The following is an 18866-nucleotide window of genomic DNA, read 5'->3' as shown; positions in this document are numbered from 1 at the left end:
TCCGCAACTGTTTTTCCTATTTGTTAGATTTTTGATTTAACTAGAGTTATTTACGCGCGCGTTTGTTCAAGTTACGTCACTCGGTTATGTTAGGAGAAAATAAAATAAAATCGTTACTCTATGTCATTTTAAGTTAATAAATTTAATCTATTTTAATAATCATTGTTACTAAAAAATATATAAAACATTATTATTTAATTGGACATATAAGTAAAATAAAAACTTTTTTCATTTAAATAATATTTTAAACCTAATAATTTTTAAAATTTTTTTCTTTCAAAACATTATTTTTAACGTGTTTGAAACTTTTTTGATATTTTTTTAATACAATAAAATGTATGAAAATTTAGCCTTCCTTCAAAAACTAAGCAATTGTAAAAAAATCCCTTAAGAGTGATATTTTAACTTAAAATATTACACCTATTTTTTTTTTTTTTTTTTTTTTTTTAAAATAATCATTATTATATCAGTGAAAAAACTTGACTACTTGTCCAATAGCTCAGTTTAAAAATCGACCTTCCCTAATATAGATCCATAAATTGAACTATCGGAATTTATAGACTTACTTTTATTATTTGAAAATTAATAGCTTGAAAATACGTTTGGCACCATTTGGTTACAACTTAAAAGTTCCATATAGGGAAAAAAAATATTTTTTGAAAAATACTTTTAAATTGATCTTTTATTATAAATAGCAACAACATGTTAAAAAAATAGATATTTTTCCATTGCTTAAATAAATAGTACAACACTAAAACAAAATTTGAAATGAGAAAACTTAGTTATATTTTTAAAATTTAAAAACCAACAATACTTTAGATCCATACGCCATAAGAGAATCCCGAGCGTAACTCGTTTAGCTATTAGGATAAAAATTATATTTTGAGAATTTATTAATAATTAATTGGATTTTACAACTTAGTGGCTGTTCTTAAAATATGCAATGCTTTTTGTGAACCTTTTGACCATACCTTCTCTTTGTCACAAATCCTAACCTACTTCCCACTCTCCTACAATGTTATTTTTTAACAACCATTTTTACAAGATAAAGGTTCATTTTTAAAATTTTTCATATGTCTTTAGGTATAACATATAAAAATAGATCTTTTAAAAAGTGAAAAAGAAAATAAAAATACAAAATTATTACGTATCACATTGAAAAAAGTACATTAATAAATTATTGATACAAAATTTAGTATAAATTTTGCAATAAAAACTGTTATACATATTTATTTTCCCATAAATAAAAGATTATTCAGATAATTTAGGAGTATAATACCTAAAAAAAAGTAAATTAAGGATTCAGAAGATTCGTCATATTGAGGTATAAAATTCCAATATATTTTTTTTTTGCAAAATCCCAACACACCGCCATTTTGCGACGTTAGAATTATTTTGCATTATATTCACATTTTTGAGTTTTGAGATAAAACTTTTTAAAAAAATAAAAGCTTTAACAGACAGTACATAAATATATGCTTATGTTTTCTCCGCAATTTTTTATTTTTAAAATAGGTTTCAATACAGTAGAATAACATTATTCTGATGACACTGTCAGAAATATTTATCAAATCTATCAAAAATGCTTAAAAAGGATTTTAGTACCATTAAATTTTTTATTTAAACATAAAAGTAAAAATCTAAATTATTTTCCAAGTTTAAGACTTTTATATTTGTCATCATTAGAAGAATTATCCATTTTACTTAGACATTCAATCGCTCTACAATCATAGTTTTCCAAGCCTTGTACTTTAACTAATTTTGTTTTGCGTGTAGTAGCATATACTGTATTAGCATATGTGAGATGGATATGAATTAGACTGAAGTATAGTTTTTACTTGAAGAGAAATCAAGAAATGAGGGAGATTCAAACAAAATACGTATTGCAGTTAATATTTTTATTTAATTCTGGCCAATATGGTTTTTCCATTATAAATTTTTGTCTATATTAACGTCAAGTAACTTTGCATATTTTACCTATATTTATACATTAGTAAAATAATTTTTATTTAGAAAAATACTTTTGAATTGATCTCCTATTATAAATAGCAACAGCAAATAAAAATATTGATAACAAACTTAAAGAGAGTCATTTTAACAACTGTTTTAAAGAGTCATTAAGTCAGAGTAATGAGGTCTACCTAATCCTTAGAGAAGGTTACCCTTGATCAAAAACGATCAAGACTAGACAAAAATGACAAAAAAAAAAAAAAAATCAATTTTCGCGTTCTTTTGAAGCATGATAATTAGACAGGCCGAAATGTTTTATACATATTTTTTCATTTTTAAATCTGAACTAGCAAATAAACAATCAAATAAAATACCCATTGAAAAATATGAACTTTGTTCTATTTTTAAGTTGAAAAGGTTTTCGACACCATTTGGTCAATATTTCTAAAATATTTGTCAAACTTTGAAGCCCAATATCTAGTGAACAATAAATATTCTAAGTAATTTTGAAATATACCATCTTTTATAAATAATATCAACATACTAAAAAAAAGAAGTAATTTTAAAAAATACTACTATATATAAAAAACTCAGCCTTAATATTACAGAAAGTTTTCCTTAACATTATATACTAAGTAAAATCAAAGTGTTTCGGTTTATCACTCACCCAATCATATTACGCTAAACGCGACTTTTGTTTTGGTGGTTACGCCTTAAATAGTTGTTTTATTTTTTATAGAAAATTTTTATAAAAATCTTCATTTAATTGTTTAAGGTAGAATAGGTCATCGCTTAGGAAAAGAGTTTTACATGTAAGATGCATATTGAGGGTATTAAATAAAACAAAAACAAAGCAAAAATACAATATCATAGCCATATGCTTCTTAAGATTTACATTTTCTTTATTTTTTCTTAGCGCGCGCTCGTTTACAATACACTTTCGAATACGATTACGAGGAATTTCGTTTCTATCAACAAAAAGGTTTATTTCGTCACGACCTAAAAAATAAAATAAAAAATTAATTAGCCTACTTGCAAAATTATTATCTTCTAATACCATATGACACATAAGCCTATTATACAGCTTAAACGTTAAAGTCTGTTATACGTTTATCGGTCCGTTTTTTTGTGGGTTTTTCCTTATATAGTGTAAAGTATAAACAAAACTAAACTATATATAGTAGAATCCCGTTAACTCGGACTCTGAACGGGTATATATATTTTGTCCGACTTAGTGAATGTCTGAGTTAAGCAAAGCTTTTGGTATGTACAGAGAATTCAAGATGAAGTGAAAATTTATCCGACTTATCCAGGGTCAGAGTTAACGGGATTCTACTGTAGTATAAACTGAACTTACATAGATAGTTTTACTTACATAGATAGTTTTTTTTTAGGAAAGAGGAGTTGCTACAAATTTAGGAATTGTAGCAACTCCTCTTTCTTGTTTTTTTCTTAATGTTGGAATTTATAGTTCAAAACCTTATGCAAAAAACAATCATAAAAGATCATTTCCTAAAACCTGAACTTTTTATTTAACTAGTATGATTTTTCGTGGTGTCGAATTTATGGACGGACATGATGGATATACAAAAATTTTTTTTGCAAAAATTATATAAATTTATTAAGCAAACTAGTAAAATATATGTCAACATGATTTGAAAAACGAAAAGTTTAATTAATATTCAAAGTTCTGGATATCAGGAAAAATTCAATACAGGATGTGATTTTAGAAACAATTCAGCACAAAACAGACAAAAAAAATTATATACGGAATTAATCTTCAAATGAGACGAACTTTTAAAAAAGAATGAAAATGAAGGCAAAGAAGCAAAAAATAATTAATAGGGGTATTATAAAGTATATTTAAAAAAAAAATTCGCTAAGAAAAAAAAATAATACAAGAGTAGTAATACCAAAAAATTTATTCAGTTGCAATTCTTACAATGCAAATGAAAATTTCCACAAGCAAATAATAAATCATACTCGGGAATCCTTTATCGCGAGCTATGAAGCTCTGAAAGGTACCCGCAAATAATCTCTTTTGACATGCAGTCCATTGAAAATAAATTTTTTCTAAAAGTCAAAAATATTATAGTAATAAAACTAAAATATTAGTATTAAACATTAAAACATTTTATTTATAAATTGGCAACATTATTTAACAATAATAAACAAAATTTAATTTAAAGCACAAGTTACCAGATTTGACTCTTTTATTTTGAACGCGATGAATGTATTCCTCCTTTTCTTCCTTGTCCTAATCCTCCTCTTCCACATCCTCCACTTCATTATTGGATAAACTAGCGTATTCTTAGAAAAAAATTTTAGATGCAACATAAACTACGAATTTTAGTAAAAATTTCAATCATTGGTTTGGTATAAAACATTCATAAAGTAAAAAAAAAAAAAATTACTATACATATTATTTCTGAGATTTTTAAATAATTTTACCTTTAGGCTCTCTTGATTTTACTGGCTTTAAATCTGCGATTGAAGACAATTTCCCGATTTTTAAATCACCATTCAGGGAACTAGAAGTATCGGAGAGACCCTGGTCAATGGCTCTTAGAAACTGACCTGAAGATAAAAAATAAAAAAATCAAAAAAAAAATACAACGTTTTTATTTTACAAAATTTTATATTAAAATATTTTCAACAAAAATATTCATTACAAAAAACAAATTTTTTATAATTTTTTAATAAAATTTATAACAAATACTGTGTTTGTTTAAAACTAAATACCCAGTTTTAATCAAGCATGGTATTATATATACATATACATATACATACATACATACATACATATATATATATATATATATATATATATATATATATATATATATATATATATATATATATATATATATATAATATATATATATATATATATATATATATATATATATATATATATATATATATATATAAGTGAGCTTATTATTGCGGTGTAAAATACAAAAACTCTTGTTCGTTTGACAGTGCTCAATATTATCAAATAATAGAGCAATTTATACTTTATGTAATTAAATGAATAAAAACAACTAAATAGCGGGACATAAGGTTTCATGCCCGAAGGCAATCATCAGCCGTGAATGCAAACAAAAAACGTCAAAAAACCGTTTAAAAAACTTAAAATTTAAATTAAATACTGTAAAACGGATTCAGACGTGATAAACAAATCTGAGTAAAAACAAAACAAGAAGCCGTTATAGTTTACTAGTCTCTTGTGTCAAATAAAGAGAGCAAGAATTTCTTTGAATGTCGACACTGAGACACAATTTCATTCTTTTTGTTTAGTAAATTTGTTCCACTATGTGATAAAATTACATATTTTTCATAGAGAAAGAGGTGGCATATTTTTGTTGTAAGATTATAAGGTCTGCAACGTTTAATTATTCTCTTCGTTAAGATAGGTTTTATGTTTTGATCTTTCAAGTTCTATACTTCTTTTTAAAAAACTGAAATTCTTTAGCTTAATAATTCTTTATTGATTTTCAGGAGCTATTCCAGAATCTTTTCTTGCTGCTTCTGAACTTACAAATTCAATTGCAGATACAAGATCTGGAGGAATAAACACAGCTTATTACTTTTCCTTCCTGAAAAGTAATTCGATTCCCAGTTGATATTTCATCAATGTATGATCTTCTAATTGCTTCTCCCATTCATGTTCCAGCAATAGCTTTCTTCCATTGGTAAATAAAAAGTCTAGCTGGTTCACCACCACGACGACCACAATGCCGGTTTTTGAGTTGATTTGTTTCTTTTTTGGTGAATTTAGTTTAAAGCATCCCTAAAAAGTTCTTGTTGAAATACAGAAAATATTGAAATAAAATCCCTCACCATCTCAGCCTCTTTGTTTTGAGATTTTACCATAAAATGAACTTGTACCATATCAGTAACTTGTTTAATAACATTTTGCAGATGAACTTTCAAGCCTGATTTCATTCCATTTATATCTTCAGTTAGTTCACGTATTATTTAAATGAATAATGTTCTCTCTTTTAAACATATCCGATGCATCACATGATGAAACCAATGAATTTTTAAAAGTATTATAAAGTTGAGCAAGTTGCCGCATAGTTCCTCTAACACATTTTTCAACTTCAAACTTTTTCTTTTTTACACTTATTAGCTTTATATATACGTGCACCTATCATAATAATGATAGGATCACTTTTAGCTAATGCAGATATGTCATCCTGGATCATCTTGTTGATAACTGCTTTAAAGTTGTTATCAAGACTGTCAATCTTGACCATTGCTTCAATTGGCATTAATGGAATCATAAGATTGTCACCATCAGCATGGTGATCGTTAGCTTTTCTTTCTCTAATAAATTTTGGAGCTTCTTTTTTCATTTCGAGTAAGTTAAAAATTCCATTTTTTTATTAGTAGAAGCAAAGAGTAGAGCAAAAGCTTTTACTTTTAGCTCTCTTTTTGGAAGAGAGCTTTTATCGCAGAGGGCTCATCTTTGTGGCACAAATTTAAATATCGTGTAAGGGCACTTTGAAATTTAACATCTTCACAAAATGGACATGGCCTGTGAATTTTCTTTTTAGATTGTATATTCTTTTTAATAACAAAACTGGTTTAAATGGTTTTATCATTAGAGTTAATTGACTCAGTGTCAGCATGCACTAAAGGTAAAACTGTGGAATCCAAAGGTAAAACTGTGGAATCCTAAAAAGATGCAAAAAGTAAAAAAATATTTAAATCCAACCCTAGATGCATTATTGCTACTACAGTAAGTGACACTCAATAAATAAACAACTTCTTATAAATATTGCCAAAATTTTAACTAAGTTTGTAAGCATTATCTACAAATAACATCTAGCTCTTTAAGGCTAAATTTGCTAACATTACGTTCAAAATAACCTTTTCTCCTGAAACAACAGTTTTCTCGGATCCATCATTGTCTGTACAAAAAAACAAATTTAAAAAATAAACTAAGATAAACTAAATGGCAAAATATGTTTTTTTTTTGTTAATTTTATTTAAAATTCTGACTTAATTGTATGTAAGCAAGAAAGATTTATACAAAAAAAATTTCTACCACAGTGCAGCTTGAGGATGGTTGTAGATTTTTAATCTATAAATTATTAACACTTTATTTAAATAATTTCTAATAAATTATAATCATTAAAAGTATGTAAATAAAGCGGTACAAATAGTTAAAACATAATAAATATATTAAATAATATATTCTAGAAAGGTGTCTAGGAAGGTAAACATTTATAGAACTTTTTATAATCAGTTAATTTTTGTCTTTACTTTGCTTAAAGTAGTGCTTAATTTAAAAATTGGCTCGCTTTACCAATTTAAAAATTGGTAAAGCTCTTGTTTCATAGACAAGAGGTTTTAAAATCGTTCCCCACCATAACCCTGGCATTATCGCTCTCAACTTGTTTCAAGGCGCAGCTGTGTTGGTCAAGGTTGCGCTTATTAGTTATAGAGTTGAGAGAGAGTTGTAACTACAATTAAGAAGCCTCCCCACCTGTAGTAACATTCATGGCCTCGGGGAGGTGAATTAAAATTTAAAAAATGTAGTTAAACAAAAAAAATTCTTTTCAAATCGCGCTACTTATATAAATAAATATAATGTAAATTATTAAAACATGAAATAAAAAAGCTATATTAGTGATTAAGAGTAATGATGACTTGAAGGTAAGAAATATATGTTAAAAAAATAAGAAAAACTTTTGAGAAAGTATGTGCATAAAAATAACTATCTTCATAACCGATTAAAACTAGTGTTGACAAAAAAAAAAGTATATAATTTATTGTTAGTAGTGTTGACTTATAGTATGGAAAAATGATATTTATATGTTGAATAATATATTCTAGAAATAGTGTCTACTTTAAAAATGTATACCATATGGTTAAAAAAAACAAAACAAAAAACACATCAGTAATCGAAAGTAATGAGAAAAAACTTATATTTATATATATATATATATATATATATATATATATATATATATATATATATATATATATATATATATATATATATATATATATATATATATATATATATATATATATATATAAATATATAAAACTATATATATTAATGAAACTGTCTACTAAAGGTAGATGTTTATACCATAAAGGTATACCCGAGGTATATTTTGACATTAAACAAAAGAAAAATAAACTACTGTAAGTAGTGTTGACTTTTAGAATGGAAAAATAATACTTATATATTGAATAATATATTCTAAAAATTGACTTTTTTAAGTAAATATGTGTACCATATGGTAAAAAAACAAAACAAAAACATATCAATAAAAGAAAGTAGTGAGAAAAAAAGTTTTTCTCTCTCTCTCTAGGTACGTGTGTAAAAATTTCTTACGATTTATTTATCTAAATTTTATATATGGTTCGAAAGAGCTTTGAATTCGTAATAAAATGGTGAAAACTTTATGTAAAAAGAATAATTACAAAAATAGTTATGCTCATTTAAGTAGCATTTTTTTTTATGAAGCATTGTTTAAGAAAAATGCAACTTATGTATGAAACTCGCGTTTGGCTAACGGCAGCTTTTTAATAGAATTATTGTGAATTTGCGCATGATTTTGCATATTGAAAACGCATCTTTTTGCGATATTTACAATAATTATATATATATATATATATATATATATATATATATATATATATATATATATATATATATATATATATATATATATATATATATATATATATATATATATATATATATATATATATATATATATATATATATATATATATATATATATGGCCAATTCCATAGTTCAGTGACGCATCATTCGGAGAGATTTTTTTTAATAGAAATTTTTCTATAACTCAAAAAAAATTTTTTATTACTCTATATCAATCTTGAATTAAAATTTTATAATATAAACTAAACACAATTGTATTAACGTAACACTGCTACATAGCAAAAATTAAACATGAGTTCAGTGACGCAAAGCGGAAAAAAGTGTTTTTTTATCAGCATACTTTTAAATGGAGTTTTCGCTGAAATTTTAATTCTTGCTTGACTTATTAGATTTTTTTGTTGTAATTTATTCATTTGGCAATAAGGTAGTCATAAAAAAAGCCACAAACAATAAAGTTTTCATATCGATTTATTATACAGAAAAAAAACTTTCAGTTCAGTGACGCAACGTTCAGTGACGAAACAAAAAGACGAAATTAAAATCATTTTAAAAAGTTTTGTTATTTTGTAATAAATTTTAATTATACTCAGGTGAAAATAGCATCGGAACAACGTTATCATTCTGAACATAAAAATAATGTGATTTTGATATACCTTTGATTTTTCTTGAATAACTTAAAATTGAAATGAATGCAAGTTCATTTTTTTGTTGTCTTGTATCGTTTTCTGACATGTGAATTACAGATATTTGCAAATCTTGTAATGCTAACGCAAAATCTGCTGCTGACCTGATTTCGTTTTGACTAGTTTTAACTCTCAGGGCTGCGATTCGCTTAACAGTAGCTCCTATTCCGTCAACCACTCCTTTCCCGTGCATCGCTGCAAAGAAATGCCAGAAGAATTTTTTAAGAAAACGTTTTTCAAACACAACCATTGCAGCCATAATGCTTTTGTTTTTGAACTGAGAAGTGGCATTATCGCTGAACATGTATACTTCTTTGACTTGATCAGGAATAAAGTGATGGATTTTGTCAATGTGCGGTATAACGGAAGACTTAGTATGATCAGTTGAATCTGAAACTATGGCAAATGTTTTTAACTCAATGTTCCAGACTACAAGGGTCATGATAGAAACTTGATTTTGATAGAAACACCTAGCGTTTTCAGCCCAGTCAACTTGGATTACCGCAATTTCAGAATTAACACTCATCGAAACCTCCTTCAGTTTATTAAAAATTGTTGATTGGTTTTTCATTACAAATGCGTGTTCAACGAACTTATCACGCATCGCTAATATGTGTTGGATGAGTTCTGTTACTGTAGACTTTTTTGAAATTTTTTCAATGTTTGCATATGTTTTAGTTTCAGGCTTTCTCCTCCAGTCGTCTCAGGATACTTCGAAACTAAATGTATTAACAGTTTGCAAGTGTTTACCGAACTGTTTCATACCTTTGCATGCAACGCATTTGTCATAGGCGCAATCGTATGTGTACGGTTCACAAACAAAGTTATTTATCATTTCAGATCCAACTTTGATTGAAGGCGCTTGAATTGATTTTGTTAATGCATTTAAGGCAAATCGCATATTTTCATGCAAACTACAAACACAAACATTATGCGGAAATTTTGTAACTGATTTTACATTACGTGGACGAAGGTCGCAAAATTTGCTGAGTCCAATTTTTATGTGCAGATGCTTTTCCTTGAATAACCCGAAAGCTTTTTTTAGCGTATAATATAAATGACGTATCTGAATATTATTTGCTTTTCCGTCAGATAATTGAATTCGAGTGACATCTTTTTTGTTTGGTGATATTTGGGAAACTTCATCTTCATTATAAAAGTTTACAACTGCTAAAACATCGCTTTCAGAAAGACCATACAGCTTTGAACATGCTGGAGGTAGACCCGAATTATCTTTACAAGCAGAGCTACTTGAAAGAATGAAAAGAATTTCAGAATGTTTCTCCTTTGAAGTTGGTAGTGCTTTTAAAACTTTTTTCAATGCTTTTCCTCTTTGTTGAACGTTTTTAAAAGATGAGCTTGGTCTTTGATAATGATTTAAAAGTTTTCTTTTTAAAGCGCGACTTTTTAAAACTCCTAATTTTGCTTTAGCAGCATAAGCTGCTTTTTTATTAGGATCGGCTTTCAATTTTTCTCGATATCTCTTAGATCTAACTCTGGACATTTCTTTCTTTTTATCAGCATTCCGAGAAACATAATTAGCTTGGTATTCTGCATAAAGTTTTTTTTTTTTACTTCCAATTTTGATTCCATTTCTTAAAACTTTACAACTTTATAAGAAAATGTTAACATAAATCCAAAAGTTTACTGATATTTACTAATAGCCCTTCACAATACTATAATGCAAAAATTTATTCGAATTTGAAAATTTGAAAACCCACAACGAAATCTGAACTTTTGGATGATATTTTGATTTCCTTACCGCGCTATTTTATAAAACGCTAATTATCCTGTCGATGAGTTAAGTGACGCAACAGCTTTTAGACTTTAACTATATGTTAATACAATGCTTTTTGACCAATTTTTTTTTTAGTTATAAATAAAAGTTTACATTAAAATATATAATTTCTAAAAAAACCTCGCCATAAAGCATATTTTCATTGCGATAATTAAACTTTTTTAGCTTTAGTTCAGTGACGCAACGTAATTTTTGCGGATGTGTATGTGACAAAAAAACACTTGAATTATTTTCAAAGAGTTAAAGTTTTTTTACTCAAGACATATATGTAATCTCAAATATTCTTTCTAAACAAAAATATGGATATGTATACATATATATATATATATAAATATATATATATATATATATATATATATATATATATATATATATATATATATGTATATATATATATATATATATTTATATATATATATATATATATATATATATAAATATATATATATATAAATATATATATATATATATTTATATATATATATATATATATATATATATATATATATATATATATATATATATATATATATATATATATATATATATATATATATATATATATATATATATGGTTAAAGGTTTATATATTTATTTTATTAAAAAAGCACCAAGGCTAGATTTTCTATAGCGTTTAGGTGAAATTTTAATAATTTAAAGCCTCAGCGTTTTCGCCTTATTTTTATCGTGTCTAATGAATTTCAATGAAAGATATATATACAAAAAAGATATATATATATACATGTATATCATAGGAAAAGGCGTGGCATTTTAGTGGGAGCCGAAGTACAAAAAAACAATCATAAAACATCAAATAGTTCAACTAAAAACCTACACAAAAATATCCATCTAAACGATGGAGGGGGGGGCATATCCATCACGACTCTGCTTCATTTTCCCTTCCGTAGTCCATATATTTATCTAACTTTATATAAATTCCAACAAACCGCAAAATATAAAAATAATTTTTTTACATACTTCTTTAACAAAAAATTTAGACTATAATAATTATTTTCTTTTTTGCTTAGTAATATTTTTAACAGAATTGCAGCTTTGAAGAAAGCTTAGTTTTTGAAGCAAACAAAACTGTGACATCCATAGCTAGAAAGAGTCGATTCTTTAGTACGCAAACGAAACCACATCCAATGATATCTAAAATAAAGTAAACCCCTAAATTAATATCGCCATACCTATTTAATAAGGATGCCTTATGTCGCGGATAATAAATAAATATATAACTGTTATTATTGCATTAATAAACATAATCAATCTCTAAAAAAGTATGAACCGGTTTAATCTTGATGTGAAAAAGATCAACATCCATCGAAGCAATCGTGTGGTTTTCATCATGTTGTGTAACCTTGCAATGATAGATAAGATAAAATATATCAGATATGTAAAATTTAAAAAAAAATTAAGGCTAAAAATTAACTAATGTATAATAAATTAACATGTAACTGTTATTACTGAATTAATAAATATAATCTTGAGGTCTTTAAGATGAATATCTACAGTAGCAAGCTGCCATCATAGTTAAAACCTTGCAATAAAAGATAAATGAAAATATATTAGATATTTAGCACAATAACTTAAAAACCCATTACAAATTAGAGAAGATCAGAATGATTTCCTAACTTAAAAAAAAATTTAAATCACTTAAATCCTGATACACAACACATTTCCCATTACCAAACAGAAAAATCGATAGAAGTAGACCCTTCAATACTTTTTAACATGAAATATAATAGATTTGATTATAAGTTATAATGAAAAGAAAGTTATATTGTGTTAATGTAACTATCTGGTAATGGCATATGCCATTTGTCTAGAGTGTACTGATTCATTGTAACTAAACACTAACATCTCTCAATCCATGCAAGCAAAATTCTGTCTTTCTGGGTAGAAACAATGTATAGCCATCATTATGATTTAAATTAATTGTCATGAGCCAGGCAATTTGCTTATGTCAAATAGTATTTGAGCTTTGGTTTCCCAAAGCTTCTCTGATTGCTTGGAGGAAGAATTTAAGCTTGAAAAGGATCTCACTTCTGCTACAGCATGGGGCTCAAATTGGCTGGTGAACTTCAATACAAATAAAACTCATTTTTTTTAGCCAATCGTTATCGCAATAAGTTAGATCTTCCTATATTTATAAACGGTGATGAACTCGATTGGTCATCTACTCTTCATCTTCTAAAATTAACTCTTACTTCCTATCTTTCTTGGAAACCATAAATCAAATCAGTTGCAAAATTAGCATCTGCTAAAGTTGCATCTCTTTATCGAGCTCAACACTTTCTTACTTTGGATTCTATTCTCTATCTCTATAAATCTCGATCCTGCCATGTATGGAATACTGTTGCTATATCTGGGGCGGATCTTCTAAAGATGTCCCCTCTCTTTTATACAAGGTACAAAAACGCATTGTAAACATAGTTGGACCTGATCTTGCAGCCGACCTCCAACCATTATCACATTGTCGTAATGTTGTTTCTCTTTCTCTTTTCTACAAATACTATAATGGGCTCTGCTCTAAAGAGCTAGCGTCTCTTGTGCCATCTACTAATATTCATTCTCGTGTTACTCGTCTTTCAATTAAGTCTCATCCTTTTTCTGTGACTGTTCCTAAGTGCTCCAAAAACTCCTATTCATATAGTTTTTTTCCTCGAACATCAGTTCTTCGGAGCTCGCTTCCTTCATCTTGCTTTCCTGATTCATATAATTTGCAATCCTTTAAGTCATCCGTCAATTGTTATCTCGCTCTACAATCTTCATTTTTTCTCTTCCAGTAACTTCCCACTTTAATTAGTGGTTGCTTGCAGCCTTGTTGGAAGCGAAGATGTTAAAAAATAAAAAATAAAACTGGTTTACATCACCTGAGAATTTTCCACTTAGTATTCTTTAAGAAGTATAATAACTATAGTAACTATAGTAACTATAAGAGCTATAGTAACTATAGGAACCAAATTAGCTTTATTTAACTTCCATACCTGCTTTTAGAGCTCAGTATCGTTTTTGTATTTAATGATGTTAAAATATTTAATGTGATTAGCATATCTTAATTTAAAAGAGTCTTAATTATACCGATGTAGTTTTTTTCAACATTTAAATATTAAACATTTTTAACGTAATAAACGTTTAAAACCTATGATTAAAACGTATTTGTTGTGCGAATTAATAATTTAAGATTTTACACTCGGCATACAACTGTAGCTAACTTTGACTCTGTTCATGTTAAAGATTTTATGCAGTTTGTTATTATTAGGAAAATGTTTATCAATTAGCTTCAAAAAACATTTTCTTACGTTGGTGCTAACGTTTTTGCTAAATGGAGGGTTAAACCAAATGATGTTGCGTGCTCTGTTCCGTTTTTGAGTTGATATTGCTTTAGGATTATATGTTAAACAACATTTGCAAGCAGACTTTAATAAAGTTTCATTATTATTATTACTTTGTTAGGAGAATTTGCAGATGATCTAAGTTCGACTGAGTGTGATATTTATTTTAGTATACTTGGTGGGTGATTTGAATCAGCATGGATATTTTTTAAAGAGTTATGAGGTTTGAAAAAAGGTTTAAAAGTGCATTCACTGTTATTTAGATTTACGTCGAGGTTGGACAATTTTCATGTTGTACTGTATAAAGTCCGTAAGTCATTGCGTTAAAATATTTTGGCAATATGCTTTTTTATTTTTTCTATTTAAGGGCCAAATTTTTTACTGAAAACTGTCAAGCCATCGTCACGGTAAAACCTCAAACTTTGAAAAATAAGGAATATTCCTACAAGCTCAAAAGCCTATGCACCGTCAAACCATCCTTTGGAAACATCAAATAAACCACTTGATTGCTTTATCCAAACCTGATCATTATCAAAAACCAAAGACTTTCTTGGATGAAAAATTAATGATATGTTTGCTGTATTTAATGGTAGGCGTTGTTCCGCAAAACTGATAGGGTTTTTAAAAAGTGTTTCACTGATAGAATGGTAGAAGTCAATAGTATGAAAAACTAAAACTTTATAAAAGTGTTTATCTTTTATGGCCTTAAATCAACTGATAAAATCGATCATCGAATTCATCAAAAACTTCATGATTATTCAGAAGACGTTTATGTTCTATGTTTATTTTATTTATCTTTTTTGAGTTTAATAATTTGTAATTTGAAGTGATAGCATTTCTCAACAAGTGGTTATAATCATTTTTAGATAAATTGTAAAACTTGGATGTTTTATCAGCATACGTTGAAGTTAGATTAGCTTTTCGAATATTGTTTATATCTTGCTTTAGTTTATTTTGCAAACATCTGTGTGCTTTTCGAATCTTAATGCGTTTTACAAGATCAATGAGGTCATTCTCGAAATCGAGGTCATTCTCGAAATCGAGGTCATTCTCGAAATCGAGGTCATTCTCGAAATCGAGGTCATTCTCGAAAGTTAGCATTTCTATAATTTGTTTTGGATAAGTAGGTGTTTTTACGGATTCAAAGTACTTTGTTTATTAATTTATCGATCTATTTTGTGATTATTTTACTTTATATTAATCACTCTCAGATCGAAAAAGAGTTGATTATTATCACATAATCAAAGCAACAATGATTGCGAAAATCAAAACTAAGATTGAAGGCATTGGGCCCGAGAAGTTTGTTAAAAGTCTGTTTCTTATGTTAGTTGGAAAATTTAGTAGTATTATTGTAATATTTATAGTGTATATAGCATAATTTTTTCTTTTCCTGAATTGCTTTAAGATGTAGTTTATATAATATATAAAAGTTATATTAAACAATGAATGTTGGTTTCAAAGACTTTCCTTAATTAAGAGTAAAAGAAAGAATTAAGAGAACTTTAATAACAATTGTTAATTTGAATTTATTCATAGTAAAAATGTTAAACTTTAACAATTGAAGCTCTCACTGCTTCCTAAGGCAGTATTAAGTCAGATTGCCAATACAAGTGTGCTTTTTATGAAGCGAAGGTGTAACGTTTATTGCTAATACAACAACTGAGTTAGTTTAAGTAAGTTCTTTTCATTTTTTTAAATTTTTTTCTAATTTTTAGTCACGTATTTTTATTTTCAGTTTATTATTTAAATGTTTAGTTTATAAACATTTTGTTTATTTTATCAGAATTAAGGTGAAGAGTCTAAAAAAAAAGTGAAAAGTCTAATGAAAGTCTAAAAAAAAAAAAAGTGAAAAGTCTAATGAAAGTCTAAAAAAAAAATTTTTTTATTTTTATTTTTTGGAAGTTTTAACCTTTATAAACAATAAAATATATGACAACGGAAGAAAAATTAATAACTTTGCCCTAATTTTGTTCCTTAAAAAGGGGTAAACATCCTAAAGTTCCTTAGCAACGGCCATAGAGACAGTTGGAACTTTTTTTCTCCGTAACTAGTATGCACTTTTTCTCCATATTTTTACTGTACCTTAGCCAAGTTCTTATCTACACTTTTTAGCTATTCCCGAGCTAAATGACATTGGTCAAAAGTACTAAAATCAGACCATATTTGAAATTGTAGCTTTTTTTTTCGAATTTTTCTTTTCCGTTGCGTTTTCTCGATTTAAAGATCTTCTACCTTCTAACAAAGATATCTTTGGTTTTGTTCAATATTTTTCTTTAAAATTTTTTACAGAGCTAAAACTTAGTTAGATGAATGTGCTAAATCAAAAATATATATACTATGGTATCCCATTCAAATTAAAACTTGGGTTAATCGGGCCATTTTTTAGAGATTTATACTAAATTGTAAATTTTAGAGAATTAAATAAAAATATTAGTTTTATTTTTGACTCAGCACACAGTTCATATAAGAAGCAAGGTTTTTGAAAAGTTTCACTTAATTTGGAAAACTCTGCAACTAGTTATCCTTGTTCCCAGTAGGCACAGCGACGTGACAAAAACGTGAATTTCACGTTATTTTGGCACGTGACATTTAGGTGACTTTTTGGTCCCCATGAAATGACCAATATACGTGATTTATGGACGTGTTTTTCACGTTACTTTTGGCACGTGATATTTAGGTGACTTTTTGGTCCCCATGAAATGACCAATTCACGTGATTTATGGACGTGTTTTTCACGTTACTTTTGGCACGTGATATTTAGGTGACTTTTTGGTCCCCATGAACTGTCTAAAAGACGTGCTTTTTACGTTAATTTTGGCATGTAATATTCAACAATAACTATGCTTTATAAAAACGAAGTGTTTGGATTCGTGTAAAGAAAAAAAACTCATCGTCGAGGAAATATTTAATACGTATTAAATTACATGGTTTTATTAGTCAGTATATTAGTTCTTGACATAAACATTTTGAATTTGTAATAAAAGCTGCACTTTTGTTAAAATATCCTCTTTATATCCAATAAGTAATAAGTACAAAGTCATAGATCAGCCACTTACGAAGAGCACGCTTCGATCCACAAAGGGCGCACTTCAATTTTAATCTAACGAACCAGTCGATATATTCTCCCATAAAAGCACGCTTCAAACATAATCTAACGAATCAGTCGATATTTTCTCCTATAAGAGTACGCATCAAACTTTATCTAATGAATCAGATTTAGCTGAAAAGAAACGAATAAAATCTTAAATAATAATATGATTATTTAATAATTATCTTAAATCACAAACTTTTAAAACAAATCTTACTTGGTAAGTTGCCAACCATTTTGGCAACAAGATTTTCTAGTTGTTTTTTTTTATCTAAATCATTAAATAATTTTAAGAAAACAATACTACGTACAATGTAGAAAAATAAAAAAAGTCATTTGCCTTCTAATTTTATACTCTTATTGCTAAAAAATAAATAAGGATTTAATAAAGAAAGACAACAAAAAAGTCGACAGACAAATAAAAAAAAGAAGTACAAAATAATAAATACAAGTCTAAAAAAATATTGTTTATCTATATATATCTATATCTAATATCTGTCTATAAATAAATATATATCTATATATAAGTTAATAACTGATGCGCGTGATTAGAAAAAGACCTGTACTCACCTTATGTGTTAACATCTGATTGAATAATTTGTTTTCTTTGTTTTCCATCTTCTTATATTTGCACTTGTTTCTGCATTAACTTGTTCATACATTAACTCACTAGATGCAAAGGTGACAGCCCACGAAGTTGCTTTAAATGAGTAATCTACAAAGTTTTGAACATTAAATGTAATTTTAGAATGCACACAGAAAAATTATAACAATTTTTAAAAATGTAATAGTTACCACATAACCACACAACATTAGTGTGGGGATTTTATATCATGATTTTCCTACCCATGGTGAGATTTTCATCTTGAGGCTCCTTTTGCTGTGGAAACATTCACCACGGCTAAAGAGCCTCATCTACCCCTAATTATATATAATATATTAAGTATAAAACTAAAAGCATGTATAATAAAGTATTGTCAAATTAGGTCACCAATAAATACCGAGTGCTGAAAATTCAACTCAGAATCAAGTTGCATTCTCCAACAAGATATGAACTAAATTAAATTCTTGCTACAGGGCGCGATCACAAAAAAAGACGAAGAGAGGGAAAAGTGAATTTTCTCAAACTTTAAAAGTTAAAAGGTTATTGTGTCTTACTACAGAATGATATTCCTAGGCAATAACATAACAATACCATTGCATCTTCCTAGTCAATAATATTTTATACAGAACTTATTATTTGTCATGCAGTTTAATAAATTTAATATTAAATAAGTTATAATAACTTATTTATTATTAAATTAATTACATCAACAAATTTGACAGTCTAAAATATTATATAATAGGGTAGAAAAA

General features: G+C 27.2%; 2 long non-coding RNA genes across 2 annotated transcripts; both read right to left on the bottom strand.

Annotated features, from left to right (window-relative positions):
- Positions 1-12057: 12057 nt before the first annotated feature.
- LOC136075272 (uncharacterized) lies at positions 12058-12941 on the bottom strand. The gene is made up of 3 exons (XR_010635791.1): positions 12552-12941; positions 12373-12444; positions 12058-12236 (listed from the first exon to the last, which is right to left on the bottom strand). It is a non-coding gene; the product is annotated as an uncharacterized LOC136075272 (long non-coding RNA).
- Positions 12942-17315: 4374 nt separating this feature from the next.
- On the bottom strand, positions 17316-17797 carry LOC136074860 (uncharacterized). The gene is made up of 2 exons (XR_010635510.1): positions 17728-17797; positions 17316-17642 (listed from the first exon to the last, which is right to left on the bottom strand). It is a non-coding gene; the product is annotated as an uncharacterized LOC136074860 (long non-coding RNA).
- Between the last annotated feature and the right edge of the window lie 1069 nt (positions 17798-18866).

This window comes from Hydra vulgaris, chromosome 01 (genome assembly GCF_038396675.1).
Source record: "Hydra vulgaris chromosome 01, alternate assembly HydraT2T_AEP".
NCBI classification, from domain to species: Eukaryota; Metazoa; Cnidaria; class Hydrozoa; order Anthoathecata; family Hydridae; genus Hydra; species Hydra vulgaris.
The sequence above is the reverse complement of the archived record's forward strand: the minus strand, read 5'-3'. Positions and strand labels throughout refer to the sequence as shown.